The following is a 15,465-nucleotide window of genomic DNA, read 5'->3' as shown; positions in this document are numbered from 1 at the left end:
GAACTTGGCAGGGGATAATACATTCGTTTTATTCAGAAGAGGGCATGGATGTGTCCTAATAAAGACGTAACTGGCAAGTTTCTATAGAGAAAGAGGAGTAACTCTCCGTTTATAATAAAAATGAAACTCAATCGGAAAGGCAGGAGATTATTTCACGCGACTCCCCTGATTCACCTCCTCCTTCAGACACAGTTGCAGGCTTTTTATGTGTTACTTCTTTCAGATTGCCCCAAAAACTTGGCATAGTTCTCGCTGTGCAATGATCTTTTGTCCCCAGGAAACGGAGGTGCAGTGGGGCTAATTAAGTAACCCAGGGTCATACATTTGGATAGTGGACATCCTACCCTCTTCTTCCACAAGGATGTCTGGTTTCTGCTTGGAGAGTTGGAGACCCACTCCCCGCCCCCCCCACTCCTTGTAGTGGCTGCTATTTGTGGAGTTAGGTCCCCCTGTGGTTCCACTGTGCTCTGTCTCATGACCGTGTCTCTTGCAGTGGCCACAGTGATAGGTTCAGGAAGAGACTTGTGGACCAACAGATGCCAAACGGGTGCATCGAGGTATCACTGGGACCCTGATGCGAGGCTGCTCTCAGTCATCTTGCCCCCGGGAAGGGAGGGCCTGTGGGGCAGAAGCTGGTGGAAGCTGAAAAAAGGAGATTCTAGCTAGTCCGGTTGACTCTCCGGGCTTACTCCTTCCCCTTTAAGAGGAGAGGTTCCTCTCCTCTCGATGACTTCTTATTTATTCATGTGTAACTTTCATCTTCTAAGTAATTAATGCCACACACGTCTGTGGAATGCCGAGTATGTTTGGGTGACCTGCTAGTGACACGTGACGAATCTGCCCCAGGTCTCACCAGTTTCTGGGGGCATTAGGTTTTGAGCGGACCGCTATGCAGCAAAAGCTAACGCCCTCATGTACTTAATCTCAGCTGGTCACTAAATGATATAAGGTGTGAGTGCTTCTCACATGGACTCCCCACTTCCTCCATGTCTCCCTCCTCACTCTCAGGCATCCCTGCTTCCATCAGTGGGCCCAGTTTCCCCTTTCCCTCGCAGCGGAGAGCATCTCCAGACGGAGGGGGATGTGGCCACAGAAGCAGGGAGATGGCATCCCCTTCTCCCTCTGCTTTCTGGAACCGACTTCTCCACCGAACAGAATCTCTGACCCTCTGTCAACTCCAGACTCTAGAAGTGGCTCAAGCCTGCTTTCTTGGACTTATTTCTCCCCGATTTTTGTCTGTCTTAGATCCTGATAACTAATAGAATGAAAAAGTCCTAAAGGATACTCCAAAGACTTTTGCTCAACTTTGCAAGTTAGGCTGTTTTACTCGCCCGCTGTGGGACCTCGGACTCGTTCTGAGACTCAGTTTCCTTGCAGTCCAAAAGGGCAGCGTACTTCCTACCCGTTCCTCTTGGGGGGTGTGCCTCGGGAGTCATGTGATAATCGTGAATGCAGAAGTGCTTTTTCACCTATTATGGGAGCTCGGGCAATTTCGTTGCCAGAGGCAGGACAGTGACCCCACACTATATTGGGGTTGCCAACCCCGCTGTGACCCACGGCCTTGGTGTGTTTTTCCTACTCTTCCCCTTTGTCTGAGAACGGGCTTCTTAGGGGACAGAGCCTGAGGCAGCACCTGTGCTGAGGCTCTCCTGGGGGTCGAGAGCCCAGAGAAGCCAGACTGGGGGGTAGAAGGGAAACTGAGGCAGGGAAGAAGAAGCAAATATCAGGTGTGATACTGAGCAGCCTACAGCTTCACTGCAAACACAGCCATCGGCTGGGTCATGCAGGGTGTCCTGGAATTGGCCACATGGACGCACTCTATCTCGGAAGAGTCCATTCAGGAGCGAAAGGGAACGGAGGCGAATGCTTGCTGCCTCCCACCCCTCACCTTTCAGGTCCTCTGGCCCTCATCTCTCAGATCCTCCGGCCCTCACCTCTCAGGTCCTCCAGTGGGCCTGCACCCTCCCACACTCCCGGGTATGGTACCTGACCCTCTCAGCAGCCCCTGGAAGCCAGGCCCGTCCCAGCAGTGGCTGCCCTGAGTGTGGGGGGACCCTCAGCACTCCTCACTGGCCTGTGGTCTGCATCCTGCTGGGCCAGTGGTCGGCAGACTCATTAGTCAGCAGAGCCAAATATCAACAGTACAACGATTGACATTTCTTTTGAGAGCCAGATGTTTTAAACTTAAACTATATAGGTAGGTGCATTCCTTATCGAGGTAGTGCCCGCACGTGGTATTTTGTGGAAGAGCCACACTCCAGGGGCCAAAGAGCCGCCTGTGGCTCGCGAGCCGCAGTTTGCCGTCCACTGTGCTGGGCTCAGCTGGGCGACCCTGGGCAAACCTGGTCAAGTGTCTTGCACCTTTAGTGTGGACAGGGGGGCCCCCGCACATGAGGGGGCATCAGCCATAGGTGGGACGCTGTTGGGTCACGCCACGTGACATGAGGGGCCATGGCTCTGGGGGCTGGGCTGGTGGAGGGTGTCGCTGGCATGGCGCTGTTGTGAAGCCGGTGAGGAGCAGCCCCTCTGGAATGACAGTGGGAGCTTCTCTCTCATTCTTCAAGCATGTGATTGGTGGATGCCTGGTGATCTTTCGAGAGGAAAGCACAGCCGGGCACACCTGGGCAGGGCATGAAGAGGACCCGGTGTTCCTTAGGACCCATCTGAACCGAATTTCACAAAGCTTGGTGTAGCGGAAGGGAGAATGGCCCCAAGCCCGAGGTCCCGGGCCCCCCCCCCCCGTGAACTTGCTTTGTGACCTCGAGACATTCCTTCAGCTCTCTGTGCTGTGTGTGCCCTGGGTCCCGCATGCGTGCCATGGACGTGGTGTCCAGGCAGAGCCCTCTGCAGCTCTGCCGTCTAGGAGCCCGAGGGCTCTGTGCAGATGCACGGTCGTCCCTCCTTACCTGCCCGTGTCCCCTTTCTGTGTGGGCACTGGGAAGGACGAGGAGAGGCAGGTGCCCCAGGAGAGTCACAGAGGGTAATGACTGGCCAAGGTCGCCGGCAGCTCCGTCCTGCTGGCGTTGTTCCCGTCCAGTTAAATATAGCCATGAAGCCTCCCATCCAGCACGGCCCCACTGCAAATCTATAACACATCCCCGCGGTGGACAGCATGGCCACCAATCACCGGCTGTCATCGGCGGTGACTCTGAAGGAAGCCGAGGGTGAAATTTCACGGGTGTCAACATTCGCGGTTGGCATCCGTCATGACCGAGAAACGCCGGAAGCCCCCACCGACCGTGTGTGCAGAGGTGACCCTCTATTTATTTTTGAGGCAGCGAAGCTCTTTACCTTTTGAACTTTCTGATGGGCTAAGCTTGCCAAAATGTGCCTCCAGAAGCATTTTTAGTAGGTGATTATTTTCCCGGAAGAACGGGCGGTGGTGGTGGTGCCTGCCCTGCGCCTGGCGAGCCTTTTAACGTGTCCTTCCCCTTCCCCTGCCCCTGGGCGCTGGGCCCTGCCTTGTCCTCACTTTCTAGACCAGGGACCTGATATCCATGGAGATTAGGTAGTCTGCCCAGGGTCACCCAGCTACGAAGTGGCCAAACCGTGTTAACTCAGAACCCGGAGTCCAAGCTTTGGACGGGATACTGCGTCTCTTCGTCAAAACCCCAGCTGTGCGGCTGCCTACTGGTAGGCTGATCGGGTAGCTTACCCTCCAAACAGCGCTCTCTAAGGAGTAAAGGGACCATTAGTTGTCATTCCAGTATAACAGGAGCTAATCAGGTCTGTCCGTGGCAAACAGACATCGGGTCACCTTAGAAGCCGGGGGCGTTATGTGAAAAGCTGGAGTCAGTCTTAGCTGGCCTCATCCTTCCTCCTTATTCCCCGGCCAGGATTAGTCTTAAGCCACCGAGGTCTGTCACTTACTGAAACCGTAGTAACCGGCATAGATGTGGAGTTCCATTGTAAACTGTGACACGCCGTACAAATTTGGTTAATACCTGCAAGTCCTGTTTGTTAATGCTGGCGATAGGCTGGGCGTGGCGCTGGCGCTGGCCTGGGTTATGGCATGTAATTTATGTAATCTGCATGGCAGCCCGGTGCCACGTCTTAGCACCGGCATTTAACAGCTAAGGAGCTGAGCTGGGACAGCTTCCAGTGGACGGGAAGGGGACAGCAGCACCGTCTGAGTCTGAGACCCACGGCTTCACTTGTACACATCCAGGGGGTGTTGTCCTGCATCACACCTGCCTTAGTGTTAAAGGGGGACCACTGTGCCCATCCCAAGCCTCAGTTTCCCAGACCCTAGTCCTCTGCCATGACAATGGTGTTGGCATTGAGTGACAAGACTATTCCCACCAATGTGCTAGTGAACATTCACTGCCGTTGCCTGGGCTGAGACTCTGGGCGGTTCCTAGGAAAGGGGGAGGAGCTACTGTAGTGTCCTCCTCGAGAGGCCCAGAGGTCAGCTGGGCAGTTCCCAGGAAAGGGGGAGGAGCCACTGCAGTGTCCTCCTCATACTGCCCCAGTGCGAGCATGAGGCAGCGCCGGGCTTTAGAAAAGGCGTGAGGCTCTGAGTGGAGGGACTGGCTGCAGACCTGGTCCCATCCGTGGTCTTGCAGATCCCCTTCCCTCCCGTGGCTCCAGGAACACGACAGCCTGGGGTCAGAAGTGGCTCTGAACTCCACTGCCGCTGACGATAGCTGTGAGACCTTGGGCAGGTCCCTCTACCTCACGGAGGCTCCTTACTCCGTGTATAAAATGGAGAGGGGGACGCTTTCATTCTGGGGTGGGTGGTAGGGGACATTAGATGAACTGATTCATACTTACCCTTATTTCACAAAGCAGTTGAGGTGTGCTATCAGAATTTAGACAGTGAAGGAGAAGTAAGACTTAAAAAAAGAGAGAGAAGGTTGAAAGTATAGAGCTACAGAAACCCCGGGATCCCAGGTGACATTCAAGTTGGGCTGTGGATCGGGTCATTGGCCTCCTGTCGGCCCAATGCAGACGAAGAAGCACCAGCAGGGACGTGGTTCCTGCTGCCCCTAATTCCGGAGGGGACATAACCCTGGCATAGTATTGCTGCCCATCACTGACACTTTCCTTCCTTCTTCCCAGCTGGGCATTTCCCCTACCAATACCCGTGGCCACTGGCCCCCCGACTACAGAACCCCAATAAACAAGGGTTGCGGGAGTCAGGGCTGAGGCAGGCACACAGTGGGGCAGGGAGACTGGGGAGGGCTTCCGGTTCCCGGATGCCCCACAGAGAAGCTGGCGTCCCCTGCCACCACGAGCGAGGCCGGGATGCGGGGCTCATCTTCGTTTCTGCGTGTGGAGCTCCCACAGATGGAGCCACCCCTCGGAGTCAGGACCCGAGCTCAACAAGGGCCCCTGCTCTCCGTTGTTACTCGCACTAACCCTCTGAAAGGGACGCTTGATCCGGTCCCATCATATAAACGGAACATGGAGCCTGAAGGAGCGTAACTGACACATTGAGAACCCCACGGGCATGGATGATGGCACTGCAGCTCCCACCCAGGACGCTGGGCTCTGTGGCCCCTGTGCTTGGCCTGAGCCACACTGCCCGCCTCCTTTCTGTGCTAATTGATGGAGGTGGGGGAGGGAGCCTGGCTGGCAGCCTATCTCTGGAGTTTCCAACCACGCTTGCACAATCCACCCCTCCAGCGACCTAGGAGGAACCCGCCCATCGGCCCCGGGGAATGATTACTGTCCCCCGTATCCAGTCCTGAGGTGCAGCAAGGGATAAACCCGCCCGAGACCCCGCTCCCTGTGGAACTCCATTCCCCCGAGGGGCTCATCTCAGGAACGGCTTGCAGGCAAACCCTTCTTGTCCACTGTTCCTTAGAAACCGTCCACGCTCCGGCCTGCCCTCCTGCCTCCGTCCCCACACGGGCTGTGTGAGGAGCACCACAGCTGTCTCCTGCCGATCCCCTGCTCTGGGCCGGGACGCCTGTGGCGAATTGTATCTGTCACCTCACGTCAGTACCGCAGTGATGCTGCAGGAGCGGGAGTCGCACCTTCGTGAACCATGAGCAGACCAAGGCCTGGGGCTGCGGGCACTGGCCACGCTTACACTGCCCACGGTTACACCGCCCAGAGGGCAAAGCTCTGCCTGGGGCTACATGAGGCTGACCGGGAGCACGCAGCCTCCTTTGCTTTGCCGTGGTGCCTCCATCCGGCTCCAGCCTCAGCTCTGCGGCTCGCTGGCTCGCCCGGGGTGGCTAAGTGGCCTCTCTTCTTGGGACTTCAGGTGTCCCTTCTACCAAATGGTCGAATCGGACATGATGACTCAGCAGCCTCTTTTAAGTCCCGTGGTCTCTGATGGGGAGTTTTTTGAGAAGGGCAAAACTGGGGTGTCAGGACGTGCCCGAAGCTTCCGCAGAGGCCTCTGGGGCTAGAGAAATGGAGACAGCTGCTGCTCTGAGTGCCGCCTGGGCCACCCACTCCCAGAAAATGAAGGCAATTGGAGCCTCCTCCACGAAGAGACCCGAGGCCCGCTGACTACGGGGGGCTGCCACCCTCCTGCCGAGATCAGCCTACGTTTGGGGTTCAGAGTCCACTACCTGACAACTCAGTGAAGGCAGAACAGCCAGCCACCCACCCAGGTGACCGCGAGACTGGCTTGGTTGCCACTGAGGCCGGATCCTTCTTAAATTACTCAACTTTTGGGTTTGTTGTGACCTTACACGAACCTGGCATCTAAGAAGGACTAATTAGGGAGGTGACTCCCGTCTGAAGAGCTAGTCCTGGGCAGCAGCAGAAGAAAGCTGTGCCCACCTCCTGGGCAGCCCTGGGCGCTGTTGATGCCTGGGGTCCAGAGGGGGAGGAGTGGAAAACGCTCATCCTCTTGCAGACTTCAGGATGTTTGCATCGAGATGTTTGCATCAGAGCTGTTTTGGTTATCCTGCTGAAAGTAGTAACATGGTGTCCTCAAAGGGCTCCGAGTTTGATGTTAGGCAGGTCTGGAGTTGAATCCCGGCTCCGGCATGACCACCTGTTGGTGACAGGTGACAGTAGCTGCTACACTGTAGGCTGATGGAGAAACGGCCTCGATTCTCCACCCCTGACAATGTGGTCCTGCTGCTCCCCCCATCAAGAGATGGACTTGGTCACCTCATCCCGTGAGTGCGCCGGCCTTGTGGCCGGCTTCGGTCAACGGGAGGTGGCAGAGTGCTGCTGGTCAGGTTCCAGCCGAGGCACTGAGCGGCCACACGTGTTCCCCTGGCGTCTCTCGGTCCCCTGTCACTGCTGTGAGAACCAGCCTCACTACCCTGTTGGAGTGAGTGTGACCATGTGGAATAAAGAGGAATTAGCCCAGCCCGATCCTTCCAGACCATCCAGTTCGCAGCCGACCTGGCCGCTGGCCTTGGATCAATGAGTGAGCCCGCTGAGATCAAAGAAACCTGGCCAAGGTGAGGGGCTTCCCACGTGGCCTGTTAGTCTGTGAGATGTTATAAATGCTTGTTTCCAGCTACTGTCTCAGTCAGCTTGGGCGGCTAGCGAAGACACCACAGCCTAGGAAGGTTGTGAACAACAGAGATTTATTCCTCATGGTTCTGGAGTCTGGGAAGCCCAAGGTCCAGGCACCATCATGGTTGGGTTCTGGTGGAAAATCTCATCCTGCAGATGGCCGGCCTGCTGCTGTGCCCTCACATGGCAGACAGGAGACAGAGACAGAGAGAGAGAGAGAGAGAGAGAAGAGGAGAGAGAGAGAGAGGAGACAGAGAAAGAGAGAGGAGAGAGAGAGAGAGGAGGAGGGAGAGAGAGAAAGAGAGAGGAGAGGAAGAGAGAGAGAAAGAGGAGGGAGAGAGAGAAGAGGAGAGAGAGGAGACAGAGAGAGAGAGAGAAAGAGGAGAGAGAGAGAAAGAGAGAGGAGAGAGAGAGAGAGGAGGCTGAGAGAGAGAGAAGAGGAGAGGAGAGAGAGGAGACAGAGAGAGAGAGAGAGAGAAAGAGGAGAGAGAGAAAGAGGAGGGAGAGAGAGAAGAGGAGAGGAGAGAAAGGAGACAGAGAGAGAAAGAGAGAGGAGAGAGAGAGAGAGAAAGAGGAGAGAGAGAGAGAGAGAGAGAGAGAGCTCTCTGGTGTCACGTCTTAGAAGGGCACTAATGCCATGATGAGGGCTCTACCTTCATGACCTAGTACCATCTTATGGTTAAGGTTTCAATAGATGAATTTGGGGGGCACACAATTCAGTCCATAACAGTCAGTGTAGGAGTGCCTTGTTTCACGCAGTAGCGAGCTATTCCATGCAGTAGAAGTGAACTCCCGACTCTTGGTGGTTTGACACAGTTGGAGCGGTTAGTGGAACTTCCTGCACCATGCAGTCCGCAGTCGCAGCTGAGAGTTCCAAGGTCGCCCTGAGCAGTTAGGAAGAAGATGGGGAGGTGGAGGGAAGGGAGAAGAGCGAGAGGGAGGGGGGATTACAGCACATGCATTTGCCCAGGTCACTTCTTTGAGACATCCATATTGCCTAATTTTTACAATAAATTTTACATATTGCAATAGTATTGTCTTATCTTTGCAACGCCTGTATGAAGTAGGCATTGCCTGCTTTTCACAGACCTGGGGACTGAGGTAGAGACGGCTTAACGTAACTAGCTGAGCGTCGACGGCCACCACTTTGATCATCAATCTCCCTGACCTCAGAGCCTTCCCCTCCGTCTTTCTAATCATCGCAGGGCTGGGCTTCGGTCCCTGCCCTGCACGCCTCAGGGACAGAAGGGAGGCAAGGGCTGGTTTCTCCCCACCTCCTCCTATCAACGGGAGGAGAGTGGTGTGACCCGGGACCAGAGGACCTTGAATCTGCACAGGTGATATTTGGGGCGATGCCGTTATTCACCGCCGCTTACTCCCAGTGAAGGCACAGAGGTGAACTCAGTGAGCGCTGCGCTCTGATCAGATAGACTGCTAGGGTGTGCCAGGAGACCTCAGGGAGCTACAGCCTCCAACCCCTGCAGAGGCCACTGCGGCTCCTCCCCTGGGGCAGAAAACGCCGTCCTGGCACGTGGCGTTCCCTGCTGGCCTGCGACAGGGCCAGGCGTCCACCCCGGGTCGGCCTGACCGGCCTTCGCTCCTTCCCTTCACACGCCTGAGCCCCGGGGAAGGGAGTTTGTCTCCAACGGCCGCCCTGGGACTCCAGGGTCATCTTGGTGGGCTCACTGTGCTCTCCTTGACGCTGCGTCCACTTGAGCAAGGGACGGGCGCTGGGGAAGACGCTTCAGAGCAGTCCTCACTGATTTTCAGAACGATGCCGGGGCTGAGGTGTGCAGTGGGTGGAGGCTTGAAGAAATCTGGGTCAGCGCGGTAGCAGAGAGGGGCCTGGCACTGTGCTGTCGGGACGCTCCCTCCCGAGCCTGGAATTACGTCAGGCATGTGGTCAGGGAGGGGGAGGGCAGACGGCCGGTCCTGGTTTCTCTCCACCCCTTTTCTTAGCTCCCGTCTTCCTGACCCTTCTGCTGGGAGAACAGTCACTTCTTCCACGTCAGGTGGGGCTGAAGGTGAGAGTGGGAGGGATCACCTGGAGAGTGTCTCTCCCCCTGGGGTCCTAAATTTAGTCTCCTCGGTGGCTCTTGCGCTTTGTGGGAGCTCTGCGACGTTGTTCCCGGGGGGAGGAAGTTTGCAGAGAGTGACTGCTCCGCTCTGCAGACTGTCGCCCCTAGAGTCAGGGCCGCATTATAGTTTTCCACCCAAGCAGGATCTCTTGAAAATGAAAGAGGGCACTATTACTCCGTATACTAGGACACAGGTGTACATCAGGACTGTCCTGGACGAGCTGGACCTATGGTCACCCTACTCATTGTAGGTTTCCATGGGGCTGGAGCGAGGTACCCCATCCAGAAGCAGGACCATACAGTCTCAGATTCAAACTTACCTTTACTGCGCCGGACTAGAAAGGTTCCGGACTTGGAGACAGCCAGTCCCAATGCCTAGTTAGGCTACTGGGCAAGTCATGTTTCCCCTTATGAACATCAGTTTCTTCATCCGTGAAACGGGGGCTAGATAACCCCCACATTTGGGGCTATTGTCAAGATGAGGAGAGAGGAGCGGAGAAGAGATTTGTAAAGGTAGCTACCCTCCAAATACTGCGTCTCACCCCCAGGTCCTCCCTGATGGATCTCGGGTCCCTTTTAGCTGCCTAGCTCCCTTCAGCATCTCCATCTGGACTCGATGGAGAGACCTGATTGCACACCACCTTGTACTTTTCCCTGCTCAACCCTCACCCTTCCGGCTTCAGTGATAGCCCCACACACGTGGCAACCCTGTAGCGTCTTCAACCCAGTTATTCTGGGTTACATACTCTGTGCTACTCAACGAGAGGCACGACTTTCCAGAAGTCCCCAGGCTCTGTGCCTCTGTTTCTTCACAGTGGAGGTAGCAGTGATGCGTACCGCGCAGGCTGCAGCGAGGATGACGTGAACTCCTGCGTGTAGAGCACCGAGCACAGTCCCACCGCGGGAGTCATGCTCTAACCTGGTCGCGTTGGCGGCTGCTGGGAACATGGATGTTTTCATCCCAAAAGGCGCTTATCTTGTGGCTCCCAGGACCCCCCTCCTGCCGCCCAGCAAGCCACCGTGTATCGCCTGGGGCTCCCAAGGACAAGTCACCCAGGGAAGGAGGTCACCTCTCCCCAGGAAATGTGCCACTGGAACCAAGTGGCAGAGGAGCGTCTGTGAAGCCTCCGGCCTCTCCCAAGCCTGCATCTCTGGGAGACTCCGACTCTTCAAGTGGCAGAGGGGCGTCTGTGAAGCCTCCAGCCTCTCCCAAGCCTGCATCTCTGGGAGACTCCGACTCTTCAAGTGGCAGAGGAGCGTCTGTGAAGCCTCCGGCCTCTCCCAAGCCTGCATCTCTGTGAGACACCGAGTCTCCAAGTGGCAGAGGAGCGTCTGTGAAGCCTCCGGCCTCTCCCAAGCCTGCATCTCTGGGAGACACCGAGTCTTCAAGTGGCAGAGGAGCGTCTGTGAAGCCTCCGGCCTCTCCCAAGCCTGCATCTCTGGGAGACACCGAGTCTTCAAGTGGCAGAGGAGCGTCTGTGAAGCCTCCGGCCTCTCCCAAGCCTGCATCTCTGGGAGACACCGAGTCTTCAAGTCGGGAGAGCCGAGCTGATGAAGGGCGTGACATTGGAGGACCGGGTGGGACCTCACAGGAGTGATTTTTGTCACCAGCAGTTGCGGTGTGTGTGTGTGTGATTATTTGGATGCCAACGCTCAGCAGAGGGAACCCATTTGGCTGGTTAATTACCCTTGAAAGAGTGAGAAGGTCAGAGGAGGACATGGCTGACAAAGTCCATTGAGCCTGCTGGACAGAGGCCAGATCCAATTCCCACTGACCTCCTCGTTCTCCGCGGGAGATGGTGACGGCGGCGGCAGCGCAGGGGGCGAGCACCCCGCGCACACACACCCCGACGCCTCAGAGGAGGCTGGTCGAGTGGGGGGGCTGTGAGTGTAGAGTCAGGGGGCCCCAGCCCTCATCCTTCCTTTTCTACTACTCCACTCGGGACGGTGGGAAAGCCCATTCCTACCTCTTGACTTTATTCTTCTCCCTTAAAAAATGAGGGGTCACCTCGAATGATGCTGGGGTACCCGCACTGGTCCAACAGAAGCAGCTCGTGACCAGCGCAGGCTCGAGATGTATCTTTTATTGTAGAAAGCTGGTGAGAAGCAAGATGGATCATCTGTTGAAGATCGTTGAAGCTGGATGATGGGGATGTGGGGTTTCATCGTGCCTTTTGCTTTATTTTTTTTTACATAGGTTTTAAATTTTCTGTGATAAAGAAAGTTCTAAGAATCTGCTAACACCTTTGAAAGTTAATGGCAAGAATGATCAGATTGGATTCATCGAGGAGTGGCCCCAGAATTTCTCGTGCATCAGCTCAGGTAGCATGTGGTATATATACTCCTAGGAAAGCCCCCTCGCTAGAACTACAGCCTCCCCTTTCCTACTGCCCGGGGGGCTCCCCGCATCTACTCGTTCAAGAGGGAGTGTTGTACTGTGGGGAGAGCTGTGATTTTGCTCTGTAGACAAGCCCCGACTTGATTCTTGAGCTTTACTTATTTATTTTTATCTGGTGAAATGGTAATCACTGTGCTGACTTAGCTGGATCCTGAAAGAGCCAAAAGCTACGTGACACGGTGTCAGAAGAGCACTGATTTGGTGTCAAACAGATTGGGGCTCAAATCCTAGATCCGAGACTTCCCTGTCTCTACAATAGGGAAGACGTTCACTTTGGAGAGCATTACATAAAAAATGTTACATCATCTGATTCCTGACGGGTGCTTGGTGTTGGCTTCCTTTCTCCTTCCCTGTAATGAGGGGGGAGGGCCCTCCTGGGTTCAGAGCCTCTTTTGTGCCATGTCACTAGGAGCATTTCAGTCTGAACCTATCGGCATGTCTATAATTCTTCTTACCCGTGACATCTCTTGTAACTATTGTACTTGAGAAAAGTGCTCACGTCTTGTTAACCTTCTGTTTCTCCCAGCATCCTCTCCTCCCCAGCCCTCGTTTTCACTCTTCATGGTGAACTCTCCATGAAATTGAACCAACTCCTATTTGTCTAAGTGACTGTAAAACAGACCCCAAAATGTTCCTTTCCTGTATCTTCGTATTGACAGACTTTTTTAGTTACTCCCAGTAAGAAGTGGGACCTTTTCCCACCCCTTGAAGGTAGAGTGGCGATATGACTTGTTCGATAATAGCACCTTGAGACTTGAAAAGCATCTGCTCATTGGCACTTGTTCTTTTGGGATCCCAGTCACCAGTGTCTGAATTGTCCTGGGCTGTGGCCCGTGACAAGCCACACAGAGCTGAGCTGAACCATTGCAGCCCAAACCCCTGCAGCGTAGTCTAGCCAAGACCACAAAATCTACGCAGGTACCCTGACCCAACTTGCTGACCCACAGAATAATGACCTAAATAAACGCTTGTTGATTTAAGCCACTCAGTTTGGGGGGGGGGTTTGTTTTGTATGAAATGTGACACATCAGGTTTTCAGAACATTTCGTTCTTCTCTGCCTCCTGAGAGGTGCCCATTCTGCCTCCAATTGTGTTTTTTGGCATTTTAGAACCATTCATTTTCTTGAAACTTCCTAAATTACTGGGTGCTTGGCACAAACAGCTCATTCTGTCTGTTCTTGACTATCTCATACTAAATTCCAACCATATGGTATGCAAGTACGGATCAATGTCCAAAACATCTCTGGGAGCTTAAAAAAATCCCACCCAAAACTTTCGCGAGGAAGTCGTGCTTGGCCAAGGAGAAGGGAACTTGAACAGCTTGAGTTCCGCCGAGCTCTTCCTGCAAATGATAGACAATTCTATAGTTAGGAGGGCTTCTTCTCTGGGTCTGAATTAATAAGGTGGCCTCCGCATGGCAATCAATGGGTCTTCATAGAATTTTAAAGCTGGAAGAACCCTCCGATTTCCCTTGTTCCAACTCTATCTTTTTATATAGGGGGGAACTGAGATTATGGTGGAAGACTGTTGGAAGTGACACTGGAGGGGAAAGCCCCTGAGTTCCCTGAATCAAGGACTCGTGCGTGGCCTGACCTGTGGTGGCACAGTGAGTGGATCAAGTGTCGGCCTGGAACACTGAAGTCGCTGGTTCGAAACCCTGGGCTTGCCCAGTCAAGGCACATATGGGAGTTGATGCTTCCTGTTCCTCCTCCCCCTCCTCTCTCTCTTTTCTAAAAATGAATAAATAAAGTCTTTAAAAAATAAATATATAGAGAAAAAAGACTAGTGCTTATGGCTTCCTGCTTTCTGGACTTTTAGATGCAAGTGTATGCGGAAGGGTATGGATAGGAAGGCACGGAGGGAAGGGATGTGGTGTTGTTGGTGTCCTGTTGGCCATTCAGGAAGCCACTAGGCCCAGCCGTGAGCTATTTGAGAGCATAGATGTGCTTTATTTTCTATTGCATCTTCAGTCCCAACATGGCACTTGGCAAAGTGTAGACACTCAGAGGGTTGAAGAGAGTCTATGGGTCTAATCTCCTGGTCAGAATCTTAGACAGGGCTTAGCAATCCTTGGGTCACTGGTTCCTATCCATTCTTTGTGCCATAGGCCCTTTCTAAGTCAAGCATCCTCATTCCAAATGCAATTATGCCATGGATGAAGAAGTGATAAGAACTGACTTTTGCCATGGAGGACCTCATGCACAAACAGATAATTAAAAGGGACTGTTGACAGATGTATGACATTTGAAGCCTTGAGAGTAGGAGTCTCTCTCTCAGTTGAACTAGCAGTCGGTGGAGGGTTGTTCAGCCTTTGTATTTACTGTGTGTAGTGGCTCCACAGCGTCACCTAGACATTGGTGAGGTCTGAGACTGTGGACCCAGCAGAAGCCACCACAGGCTGGAAAGGCGTGGAAAGGAGAATGAAAAAGGCAACAATAATGCCTCAGTCATCCTTAAATCCCTATTCCTATAGTGGGTTTCATGTCATTCCTAAATTTATTTAAGAAGTGCTGGTTTTTGAGACACAAGTCTGCATGGGAACCCAGACCTTGACACCGCCCTCCACCTGCATTTTCTGAGCCCTGATTCCTTTGTTTTGGAAGTGGATGTCAACGCTGCCTCATATACTGCTTCCCAGATGAGGTGAATAAACCACCACCTGTGTGCTTGAGAATCCCAATTCCCTTTAAAAGATTCCTTAAAACACATTAAAGCCTAAAACCTTTTATGGTAATGGCTTTACTGGCTACGGGGTAGAGGATACAGATAGGTTAAGCAATAATGTCTATTTACAAAGGAAAAGATGTGTGTTAGGAGGGAACCGATGGAAGAATGACCTATTCTATCACGATAGAGTGTGAGGAGATGGGGGCCCATCACCAGGTTTTGAACACGAGAGGGATGTGGAGGGGACTGGAGGATATTTATGCTCCAGAAAGCGAACAAGTTTGGCAGAGTGTTGATGCCCATCAAGTGGGCCTGAGCCGCTCTGCATCCATAGACTTCTGTGGAATCAGTCGGGGCCATATAATGCCCCCGTGTCCTGTTCAGACGGACACGGGCAGAGGTTTGTAAGCCTGGGGAGTGGCCATGCTGGCTTCCCTCAGGTGATGACGTAGTGAGAACGAGTCTCTGACATTCCAGCATCTGTTTGTTGCTGAGGCAGAGCCTCTCCGATCCTGACTAACTCAGGGGATCAGCTTCGAGAGGCCCATTAGGAAGCTACCGTCCCAACAAAGGCCAGCGATGGTGAGGGCCTGTCTGTCGGACAGTGTAGGCAGCGAGCAAGAAGCGAATTCCAACAACATTGCAGAAATAGCAAACCGACCCGCGACTTGCCTGGTAAATACAACAGCCCCTAGCCAGTATTCTGTTTCCACCTGCCCTCTCTTCCAGCCCATTTCCAAAGTCAACAATAAAAAAAAAAAATCTGGTTAAAATGCAAGTCAAATTATGCCATCGTCTTGCACAAAACTCATCAGTTGCTTCCCAACGTCTCAGAGTACAGCTGAGCAAGCGGTTGCTGTCCGCCTCCCACTGCCCGTGCTGGTCCAC

General features: G+C 53.8%; 1 long non-coding RNA gene across 3 annotated transcripts in view; it reads left to right on the top strand.

Moving 5' to 3' along the window:
• The window catches only part of LOC136329447 (uncharacterized), a 196,082-nt gene that overhangs the window by 110,119 nt on the left and 70,498 nt on the right, over positions 1-15,465 (top strand). Inside the window, exon 4 of one of the 3 annotated variants that reach the window (XR_010730191.1) lies at positions 13,409-13,642. The exons of the other annotated variants lie outside the window; for them this stretch is intronic. This is a non-coding gene — a long non-coding RNA (uncharacterized lncRNA). Of the gene's footprint in view, positions 1-13,408; positions 13,643-15,465 lie in introns of those variants that run through there. 3 annotated transcript variants of the gene reach the window in all.

The sequence above is a fragment of the Saccopteryx bilineata genome, chromosome 3, assembly GCF_036850765.1.
Source record: "Saccopteryx bilineata isolate mSacBil1 chromosome 3, mSacBil1_pri_phased_curated, whole genome shotgun sequence".
Classification (NCBI taxonomy): domain Eukaryota; kingdom Metazoa; phylum Chordata; class Mammalia; order Chiroptera; family Emballonuridae; genus Saccopteryx; species Saccopteryx bilineata.
Note: the sequence above shows the minus strand (reverse complement) of the source record. Positions and strands in the feature narration are given on the sequence as shown.